At 35.2% G+C, this 12025-nt stretch overlaps 1 protein-coding gene across 4 annotated transcripts in view; it reads left to right on the top strand.

Annotated features, from left to right (window-relative positions):
- Positions 1-12025, top strand: part of UBE2V2 (ubiquitin conjugating enzyme E2 V2) — a 41551-nt gene that overhangs the window by 10606 nt on the left and 18920 nt on the right. Inside the window, exon 2 of one of the 4 annotated variants that reach the window (XM_074318465.1) lies at positions 3086-3146. The exons of the other annotated variants lie outside the window; for them this stretch is intronic. The gene's annotated coding sequence lies outside the window, so the exon portion shown is untranslated. The remainder of the gene's footprint in view (positions 1-3085; positions 3147-12025) is intronic. 4 annotated transcript variants of the gene reach the window in all.

The following is a 12025-nucleotide window of genomic DNA, read 5'->3' as shown; positions in this document are numbered from 1 at the left end:
TTATTTACAGTTTTATACTGTCTTAGAACAATAGTCTACACAAGTAAATATTAACAGAACAAGTAAGTATCAGTAGAACATTCCATTCTGTACATTGGCAAGTTTGTACGTCTGTGGCTGCATTAGTGTTATCTTGTTCTTCCTGGGAAGATTGCTGAGGCAAGGCCATTCTCTTAATGACCTTGCAGTCTGCAAGGCCCTTGTCAGTTGACAGCCCGCTCTCCACAATGGTGGTTTTGTAGATTAGTTATAATTTTGATGTGGTTGTGAGAGAAGGTAAGTACAGCGTATACCTACTGCGCCATCTTGGTTGTCCCAATGTTGCTAACCTTTTTTGATATTAGAGGGATTATTCATTATGAATTTGTACCAACTGGACAGTTAATCAAGTTTACTATTTGTATATATTGAAAAGGCTGCATGAAAAAGACAACCTGAACTTTTTGCCAAAAGGTCATGGCTCTTGCATCACAACGATGCACCAGCTCACAAGGCACTGTCTGTGAGGGAGTTTTCAGCCAGTAAACAAATAACTGTATTAGAGCACCCTCCCTACTCACCCAATCTGGCCCCCAATGACTTCTTTCTTTACCTGAAGATAAAGGAAATATTGAAAAGAAGACATTTGGATGACATTTAGGACATCAAGTGTAATATGATGACAGTTCTGAATGGCCCTTCCAGAAAGCTTTCCAAAATTGCTTTGAAGGGTGGACTAGGTGTTGGCATTGGTACATAGCTTCCCAAGGGGAGTGTTTCGAAGGTGACCGTAGTGATATTCAGCAATGAGGTATGTAGCACTTTTTCTAGGATGAGTTCGCAAATTTAATTGTCCAACCTCATACGGAAATAATGGAAAAAGCAGAGCTTGCTCTAATGTGGAAATATCCACTTAGTAATTATTTGGGAGAAGCAGATATGAGGCAGATAGACTAGAAAAAATAGAATAAAATTCAGTGTTCAAAGTTTGTTAAAGTAGTTGACCTAAAGAGCCAATGTATTTATAAATAAATCTTTGAGATAATAGATCGGACTTCAGGACAGGGTTTGAAAATGTTTTATTCTTGTTTACAAATTCTTAGCTGATTTGTGTAAGAGCAGATATTATTTACAGTTTCAATTGGAACGCAGCAAAGTTTCAAACCATAGAAGGAGAGAAATCCTTATGGCCTTATATTGGTCTCTATATATGTTGAAATAGTTTATTCTAATGGAAATTACATTATGGATCATCTAGACTATAGGCCATAAGCAATGGTAATATAGATATGAAGTGACTTTCACAAGATTGTTTAGCTTGATGAGTCCAGAGCTAGTTTCTTGATTCTACATTCTTTGATGCTCTTTCTGTATCACACTATTCTATAAACTTTTTGGTTGCTTTCATTTAGTGCGAACCCAATGTTATTTATAAATGCCATTAAGGATCAAGACACCTTGATAGAGTCTAATGGCATTATAAGTAAATAAAACTACATGTTTTTTTAAAGAATGAATGTGTTGAAAGAATAACAAAAAATTTAGGAAGACTGATCTTAGTGGCTAAATATTGGTACACATTTACAAAAATCTTTTTTGTGTGCACACACATTTGGTATTGCAGGCAAATATATATATATATATATATATATATATACACATACATATATATGTACATATATATATAATATATATATATACACATACATATATATATAAATTGTTCCCTTAGTGATTGTTATAAATCAGATTTTCCCTCAGATTTTATTTTGGGGAGGGGACGGGAGTTTATTGGCATCCCTGTGAGGGGGTTTATAGAAGCTCATTTCTGTATCAGAAGTAGGAATCACCACCTGATGAGTTATCTTAAACATTTCCAGTATTGCTCATAAAGTGACCCTTTAGGACATTAAATACTGATCCTTTCCACCCCCCTTCTATACCCGTTCTTCTTCTTTCCCAAATAGGGTGCCTCTGGATAAGATTGTGTATGTTTATCAGATAGGAAGAACTTAGTTCCAAGATTTGTGGGCCTGGGAAGACAGCAACTGCTGTGTAACCTGGCCTCCTTATTCTCTCCAAGGGTTTTCAAATGGTTATTAGGATCCTGTGGAAAAAGGCCAGTCCTTTTCACGATGTCCTTGATTGCACCTTTGCGTGATGGGTCATAAGAAATATGAAGCTCCTAGGAGATGGAGCTGTAAATGAATATTGAGTTTGGTTTCAGGGAGTTACTTGTTTCTACTTTGCTTTTTAAAATACATTTATTGTGATATAATTTACATACCATATTGTTAACCTATTGAAAGTGTACATACAACTCAGTGGTTTTTGTGTATTCACAAGTGTGTTCAATCGTTACCACAATCATTTTAGAACATTTTTATCCCCTCAAAGAAATGCTGTACCCTTTAGCTTTCACTGCTATATCTCCCCATCCTCCCCCTTTATCCCCTCGAAATCCCTAATCTATTTTCAGTCTCTATAGATTCTGAACTTTCACATGAATAGGATTATATAGTATGTGGTCTTCTGTGTCTGGCTCCTTTCACTTAGTACAATGTTTTCAAAGTTTATCCATGTTGCAGCATGTATCAGTACTGCATCCCTTTTTATGGCTGAATAATATTCCATTGTTTATGTATACCACATTTTATTTACCCATTCATCTGTTGATTTGGTTGTTTCCACCTTTTGACTGTTATGAGTAATGGTGCTATAAATATTTGTGTACAAGTTTCTGTATGGGCTTGTTTTATTTTTTTGGGTGTATACCTAGGAGTGAAATTACTGCTTCCTATGGTAACTGTTTAATTGAGGAACTGCTAGACAGTTTTCTAAAAGGAAAATATTTTATGTTCCCACCATCAGTGAACAAGAGTCCTGTGATTTCTCCACATCCTCACAAACACTTGTTGCTTGACTCTTTTATTCTAGCTATCCTAGAGGGTGTGACATGATATTTCATTGTGGTTTTGATTTACATTTCCCTGATGAATGTTTTTTGAGCATCTTGTCATGTGCTTATTACCTATCTGTATATCTTATTTGGAGAAATGTCTATTCAGATCCTTTTTTCATTTTTTAATTGTTTTTTTTTTTTTAGCTGTTGAGTTGTAAGAATTCTTCATATTCTAGATGCAAGTCCATTATCAGATATATGGTTTGTAAGTATTTTCTCCCATTCTGTAGGTTTTTCTCATTTTCTTGGTGGTTTCCTTTGAAGCGCAAAAAATTTTAAGTTTTGATAAAGTTCAATTTGTTTTTTTCCTATCTTATTAGGATGCAAATTCAGTCTTTTGATATGTACTTCATCATCTAGCTGAGTGTTTTAAAAGTATGTTGACATAATGTATGTTTTAATTGATGATTTGGTGATGATTATTTTACATGATTACCATTATGATAGAGGGTAGGAGTCTAAGCTCTACTTTGCCAGGTGTGAGGTTTAACCTTACATTAAAAAAAGTTATATAGCCAGATATCAGGCATACTCCAAGCAGATTATTCTTTGTAAGTGCTGTGATTATGCCATAGATTTTTCACTCTAGTAACTGGAATGTTATTGAAAAATGCAAGCAATGCATAGCTTGGCGTACTCTTTGTTATTCATGCTAGTGTCACCTGCTACGCAAATTATAAGTTTTGGTTTACTCAACAGTGTTGATGTAGGTGGTTATTTCCTGAGACGAAGTACGTATGTTATTGAAAAGTCTTTAATTTTCTGAAGTGTTTACCATGCAAGCAGTGATTTGGAGGGATTTTTGTTTAATATGATTTGGAGGGATATTTATTCATTTTGTTTCATATGATATTCTGACTTTGGAAGCTAACTGCAGCATCGTAGGCTCAGAGGAGAGCATACTCATTTAAGTGTTCTCTGTAAGGAGAAGACCTCACATCTTCTAGAGTGTACAGGTTTTGCACTCCAGATTCACCCTTTTGCAAATCAAATTCACTCTTTTGCAGATCAAATTCACCCTTTTGCAAATCAAATTCATCCTTTTGCAAATCAAATTCACCTTTTTGAAAATCAAATCCATCCTTTTGCAGATCAAAAATTTCCACAAAAATGTTTTCTTAATCTTTGTAATAAAAATGAATCCAATGTTAAGTTATTGTTAAAATTAAACATTTTATTGCATATATTTAATAAACATAAAATATTTAACATCAGAAATACTTATAGCTTTGTTTATAATGTTTTTGCTGCTGCTCATGGTAATGCCATGTGCATATTCATAAAATAATTATGACGGTCTGTAGAAGTAATAGTTGCAATGGAATGAATAATAACATCTACTAAATGTTCATGGTTTGATGGATCAGCTAAAATATTTCTTGGGCAGAACTTAATTTTTGAAAAATGGAAGCTGCAATCTAAAGTTAATACACCAGCTCGTGTGACAGTGCCAATGGTTAGAGGATGAAATGTTTCTCTAATTGCAGCAATAAACATTCAGGGAATGGTGTGGCATGAAGTAATTGCACATTCTACGGTTACTTCAAATATTTTTTGCAAATTTCTTCAGAGATTATTGCAGAAATTGGATGAAGATAATCTGGAAGAAGTGTGGTTTGTTTTGGTCAATGTAAGCCTCCACCAAACCTAGCAAGTATGTGATCTTGTTGGTGAGACAAGACACACTTTATTATTTCTACTGTTATACTCTCCAATGATGAACCCCATTGAAGAAGTTTTTTAAAAAATTAGGTTCTGTGCAAAAAATATTTTGGCTGACCCATCAAACCATGAATATTTAGTAGATGTTATTAATCATTCCATTGCAACTATTACTCCTACAGATTGTCATAATTATTTTATGAATATGTATATGGAATTACCATGCTCAGCGACAGAAAAACCATTATAAATGAAGCTATAAGTAAATAAATATTTCTGATGTTAAATAAGTATTTTATGTTTATTATTAAATACCTGCAATAAAATGTTTAATTTTAACAATAACAACATTGGATTTATTTTTATTACAAAGATTAAGAAAACATTTTTGTGGAAAAATTTGATCTGCACAAGGATGAATTTGATTTGCAAAAAGGAGAATTTGATTTGCAAAAGGGTGAATTTGATTTGCAAAAGGATGAATTTGGAGTGCAAAACCTGTATGCCATTCCTAATTTTACTTAAAAATTTGTACTAGAAAGGGACAAGAGTGTATTGTAGATTACCTAACTTTCCTTCACCCCCTAGTTTATTGTAAGGGAATTATCCCTTCCTAGTTCTCTAGCAAACATTGTTAGCTGCTTTTCTGGAGAATTTTTAACTGTCTTCTGTATTCTCCCTTGATTAGGGAGATACGAAGTCTGATCAAAAAACACAGTGAATATTTAAAGAAAAAAATTATTACAGTAAAAGACATTGCCATTACTCCCCATTAAAATACTCCCCCTCAGTTAGAACACATTTATCTCGTCATTCTTGACACTTGCTGAAGCAGTTCTGGAAGTCCTCTTTCATGAGCTTCTTTAATTGTGCTGTCATGGCTGCCTTGGTGTCCTGAATTGATTCAAAACATTTTCCTTTCATGGTCATTTTGACTTTGGGGAAGAGCCAGAATTTGCACGGTGCCAGATCTGGTGAATAAGGTGGATGAGGACACATTGTCATGTTTTTATTTGACAGAAAGTGCTGTACTCTGCAGAAGCAGTGTGTGACACGGAGCAGTTATCATGATGGAGGATGAAACTGTTTGCCCACTTCATGTTAATGCATTGTTCGTGATCCATGATTTATGGCACACTTTAAAACACACCTTCTCTTAACTGTAGCTCACACAAGACTGACTGCACTAAACAAGTTGTAACTGTTACTAAGGTTCGAGCTCCGCACAGCTTCCCATATTGAAGATTTCTGCCTTTCCGTTGTAGGCACTCAGCAGTAGCATTCACTGTAGTTTCTGATCACACCTCATATAATTATGTACAATATAATTTTTCCACAGTTCTACCAGCATTGTGTTTAGTATGTTTTTTTTTGTTTTGTTTTTAGATTTTATTGGGGAAGGGGAACAGGACTTTATTGGGGAACAGTGTGTACTTCTAGGACTTTTTCCCAAGTCAAGTTGTTGTCCTTTCAGTCTTAGTTGTGGAGGGCGCAGCTCAGCTCCTGGTCCAGTTGCTGTTTTCTAGTTGCAGGGGGCACGGCCCACCATCCCTTGCGGGCAACCTTGTGGTTGAGAGGACGCATTCCAACCAACTGAGCCATCCGGGAGCTCAGTGGCAGCTCAGCTCAAGGTGCCATGTTCAATTTTAGTTGCAGGGGGCGCTGCCCACCATCCCTTGTGGGAGTTGAAGAATTGAACTGGCAACCTTGTGGTTGAGAGCCCACTGGCCCATGTGGGAATCGAACCGGCAGCCTTCGGAGTTAGGAGCATGGAGCTCTAACTGCCTGAGCCACTGGGCCGGCCCCTAGTATGTTTTTTATGTTAGTTTTTGATGGGTGTGTAATAACATCATAACTCTTTTAGCTTGCATATTTTTCGTGTTTGGTTTATTTTCCTGTGGAATTAGCAGTTGTATTTCAGATCTATGAAATATATATTGTCCACTTACTACTTGTTCAGTGAAACTGGTTATTAATATTATAGGGTTTTTCATAGTTTAAAAATTAACTTGGAAAATTTTATACCTTATATTTTATTTTGCCTTTTGTTTTGATTTTTTTTTTTTAACTTCTTGAGATGGGGTCATGTCTGATGCTCTGAATCAGTGCTCCAAATGCAGTGAAGGGCGGTTAAATGGGGAGGAAAATTAAATTCCACCTTTCAGTGCAAGAAATAGCAAAGAATTATTGGCTGTCTTTAATCTGCCACAGGATATGATTCTTAACTATTTTGATTGAGAGTTAATACATAAAAGAATCATGACTTTTTAAGAGTAAAACACTGTAAATTGCACAACACTAAACCTGCATTTAATCTTTGATTCAAAAGGCATTTCAGGCATCAGTAAATAGGTTGTTTCGCTTAAAAATCTGTTTGTGGTAACTTGCTTTCATGGCCTTGAAGAATCCTAAATTTGGAAGGGGCTTTAGAAATATTGTGGTTAAGTGGGGATTCTGAACCACAAGATAGAGATGGGGGGCAGAGACAAAGCAACAGGATTTCTTCTTCCTGCTCCTTTTTTTCTTTCTCCCAGTGCAGTAGATCTCCCTCCTATACGATGCTCCTATGTGTTGGTCATTGAGATATGCTGAAGTGGACAAAATGTCATGCATCATTGATGTAATTTAATTTAGTCCCACATTTTACATCGAAGTATGCAAAGTGGAAAAAGAAAACACTATTTGCCCAGATTCATTTCATTAGTTTTGTGGTAAAGCAAAACTACCACTTTATGAAAATTTCATGTTGCCTTTTTTTTTTCTTAGCACTTCTCATATTCTAATTGATTTTTGTGTCTTGCTTCCTTTTTAAACTGTAAGCTCCATGAGGGTCGGGACTGTGACTATCAGTGGTAGATGCCATTGGCCTACCACAGTTCCTGGCTTGTTGACATTTAATGGTTAATTGGAAATAACTAAAGCCACAGAATTAGAATGAGAAAATGAACCACAATTTTCTTACTTGAAGCACTTAACATTTCTTCCTTGATTGTTCTCTTGATTGGTTTTTCATCACAACTCAGGTTATTCTCCGTATCTTTCTGTCAAGTCTATGAGATTTATGTTTAAAACCCCTTCCTGGATCCTCAATGCTGCTAGTAAAGTCTGAATTTGTAAGCACATGTACCCTTCCTGTGTTGAGCCCTGCCTTCCAGGCAATTTTGGGCTCTTTGCTCATTTCTACTTTGCTACTCCCAAACTCATTGCTTACCACTGTCCCATTGTCTCCATTTCTGTTTTAATTTAAATTTTTGGTAATGTTCCCCTTTTATTTTGAAATGAAAGATTTTAAACACCAGAAAAACCTGTGAATACACATACACCTACCCCAGCTCTCTCAAATTCTAATAAATTATTTTTGCTTCAGGTCGTTTTTTGAAGAAATAAAACATTACCAGTATCCTTCCAAGTACTACGCCCCCTTCTCTTTGTCCAGAGGTGATCACTGTCATGATTTTGGTGTGTATTTCACAGACATCTTTATGCTTTTGCTACAAGTGTATGTACTCATGAACAGTATAAAGGTCTTTATATACAATCATCCCCCACTTAGTGATGGGGATACATTGTGAGAAATGTGTCAGGCAATTTTGTCACTATTCAAACATAGAATATACTTACACAAACCTAGATGATATAACCTGTCACTGTAATTTTATGTGCTGTATTTTTATACAGTTGGCAGCACAGTATGTTTGTTTATACTAGCATCACCACAAACACATTACACACTATGATGTTAGATTGTTACGACCTCATGAGGTGTTAGAATTTTTCAGCCTCATTATAATCTTAAGGGACTGTCAACATATATGTAGTCTGTCATTGACTGAAGTGTCCTTATGCTTGACTGTAAAGCTTTTTTGGTTTATTTTTTTCTTTTTAATTGTGGTAAAATATGCACAACATGAAATTTACCATGTTAAATGCCTTTAACTGTACAATGCAATAATGTTCAGTATATCAACATTGTTGTGTAACCAATCTCCAGAACTTTTTCATCTTACAAAACTGAAGCTATACACTCATTAAACAACATGTTTTAAAATTTTAGCATTGATTAATACTTGTAGCTCTAATTCTTTGATTTTAATTGTAACAGTATTCTGTCATCGATTATACCATGTTATGCTTAGATTTTTATTTTTCTAAAATTTTACTATTAGAAATAATGCACAATAGTTCGGTGGTTACCAGAGGGTAAGAGGTGATAGATAATGGTAAAAAGGATCAAATATATGGTGATGGAAGGTGACTCACAATATGATATATAGATGATGTATTACAGAACTGGACACCTGAAACCTATGAAACTTTACTAACAATTGTCTCCCAAATTAATTAAAAAAAAGAAAAGAAAGAAAGAATGCTTAGTTAGCATTCTTGTTCCTGCCTCCCTATGAGCACTCACATGATTTTGTCTTGCTTTATGCCTGGATCTCTGTAATTATTACCAGTTTCCTCACCAAAATAGTTGTACCAGTGTAGTATTAACCTCAGCAGTGAATGAGCTTCCAATCTCTATATCCTCGTTAAACGAGGCTTAATATTTGTCAATCTGATGGATAGTCATTATGGTTTTAATTCATGTTTCTCTGATGACTGTTGAGGTCGAACATCTTTTTATGTGTTTATTGTCATTCCTGTTTCCTCTACTGTGAACCTTCTTATTCTTTTGTCTTTTCCTTGTTAATTCATAGGATGAGTTCTCTCTATATTTTGGATGCTAACATTTTACCTGTTATGTTACTCATACCATCTTTCAGTCAGTGGTTCTTTTCATTTGCCTTTTGTTGAGCCTTTTTTTTAGTTTATCAATTTTTTAGTTTGTGCTTTAAAAAATTTTTTATTTAAGAAATCCTTTCTTATATCCCAAGGTCATAAGGATATGTCATGTTTTCTTAAAATTTATGTTTTGTTCTTCATATTTAGGCATTAATCTGCCTAGAATTGATTTTTATGTACACTGTGAGAGATCTAATTTTATTTTTCTATGTGGATAAAAATGTTCCAACACTGCTAACTAAACAGTCCATTCTCTTCCTATTTTTTCTTTTCCTTTTGAATTAATTTGGGATTTGCAGAACAATACATAAACAGTACAAAAAAATTCCTATATACCTTCACTCAGATTCATGACATGTTAATATTTAATGTTTTTGCATGCATTTGCGTGTATGCTTTCTTTCCCTTTTCCTCTCCCTCCACATAGAGACCATTTTTTTCTGAACCATTTGGGAGTAAGTTACAAACATAATGTCTTTTCCCTCCTAAGTACTTCACTGTGTATTTACTGAAATACAACAATATAATTCTCTGTATGTCAAAATCAGGATATTAACATCGATACAGACATTTTTTTTTTTTTTTTTAAGATTTTATTGGGGAAGGCGAACAGGACTTTATTAGGGAACAGTGTGTACTTCAGGACTTTTTTTTTTTCAAGTCAAGTTGTTGTCCTTTCAGTCTTAGTTGTGGAGGGCGCAGCTCAGCTCCAGGTCTAGTTGCCGTTGCTTGTTGCAGGGGGCACAGCCCACCATCCCTTGCAGGAGTCAAACCGGCAACCTTGTGGTTGAGAGGGCATCCAACCAATACACCAACCAACTGAGCCATCCGGGAGCTCAGCGGCAGCTCAGCTCAAGGTGCCGTGTTCAATTTTAGTTGCAGGGGGCGTTGCCCACCATCCCTTGTGGGAGTCGAGGAATTGAACTGGCAACCTTGTGGTTGAGAGCCCACTGGCCCATGTGGGAATCGAACCGGCAGCCTTCGGAGTTAGGAGCACGGAGCTCTAACCGCCTGAGCCACCAGTCCGGCCCCCAATACAGACTTTTATTTATAGGCCCTATTCAAATTCTGCCAGTTTTCCAACTAATGCTTTTTAAAGCAGAATACTAATTGTTTTTTTTCCCCCTGATACATGAGTCGGGTTTACATTTGGTGTTTCTAGTCTCCTTTAATCTGGATTTCTGCTGACTTTTATGCCTTTATTGTAGATCCTGTTTTCATATATGCATGTATTAATAATATCTGTTTTGAGGCTTTTCTTTCTCATTAGTCTATTTGTTAGTTCCTGCCCTAATTTCGCATTATCTTAATATTTTTGGTTGATGATAAAGTCTTAATATCTTCTCCAAACTCTTGCCTCTTAGGTCTTCTGTAAGAATATTAGTTAAGTTCTAGGAACAATGCTATTGGAATTTCAGTTTAAATGGAAAGAATCTATAGGTTAATTTAGGAGAATTTACATCTTTGTAGTGAGTTTCTCATGTAGCTAGATTGCCCTGTTTATTCAACTTTTTGATTATGTTTTGTAATTATGTCTTAAATTATGTTTTGTAATTTCTCTACTGACATCTTACATATGGTTTTTATTCTTTATGGTGTACCTGGAGAATTTCTTCTTTAAGGAGACTTTGTCTCCTTTTGGGGTTCTCCTTTCTAGGTGTTCCCATAACACTTTTCACATTGTAGTGCTGTCTCTTTAATTGTCCTCCTCTCATAGATTGTAAATTTCTTGAAGGCAAAAAGGTTCTAGTCCTCCTAGTATTAAGTGCCTAGCATAGTAATTGCCTCTAGTAGTAGTAAATGTTTACAGAGTGAAGGAATGAATATAAAAGTAAATGGATGACAAAATATAGGTCTCCCAATATTTTGCTGCTTACTTTGTGTCCCTCTACATGGGTGTTTCCATAATTTTTTTAGGAGATAAGATTAAAAAAAAATTGAGTATTAAATTTCTGAAGAGTTAGGAAATATTACAGAGAACTTTTATAAATACTTCTATTAAGATGATTTTAAGCACTTCAAAGCTAGAAGATAAGTCCCTATTTCTGGGGCTTAAATTTTAAAACTTTTTTAGTGTTTTTGTTTATATAACAAATTTTAACAGTTTTTTTTTCATATGTACTGTATTTTAAGTTGTACATATTATGTAGTCTCCCTGATTTTTGCCCCCTGGATTTTGAGATGTACTTTACAGGAACAGAGTGTTGTACCCAGGTTGGGAAATTTGATTTTAGTTTTGACTCAGCTACTAGTTTGCCATGATCTTAAGTGAGTCACTTCATGTCTTTGGTCTTTATAAAATGTGGCTGTATCTGCTCAGCATACCTCAAAAGATTTTTCCTGTATTCAGATAGATGGCTGTATGAGAAAGTACTTTGAAAACTATAAAATGATGTTTATGTTATTTCCCCTGGATAGAAGTATTTTGCTTTGAATACACCCAGTAAGTGTTATATGGAAATCTTTTTAAGAGAGTTCAGAAAAGGATTTATTTTGTCAAAGTTGCTCCCATAGTTGGTCAGGGTATGCTCCTCATCTTCATTAGATTTGCAGTGCCTGGGGACAATTTAGCAGGAGCTATAATAGTTAGGGAAGTGAGTGCTATCCAGGACTAGTTGGGTCCATGTGGAGGCATTG

Source organism: Rhinolophus sinicus, linkage group LG14 (assembly GCF_036562045.2).
Source record: "Rhinolophus sinicus isolate RSC01 linkage group LG14, ASM3656204v1, whole genome shotgun sequence".
NCBI classification, from domain to species: Eukaryota; Metazoa; Chordata; class Mammalia; order Chiroptera; family Rhinolophidae; genus Rhinolophus; species Rhinolophus sinicus.
This window is presented reverse-complemented; position numbering and strand designations above follow the sequence as displayed.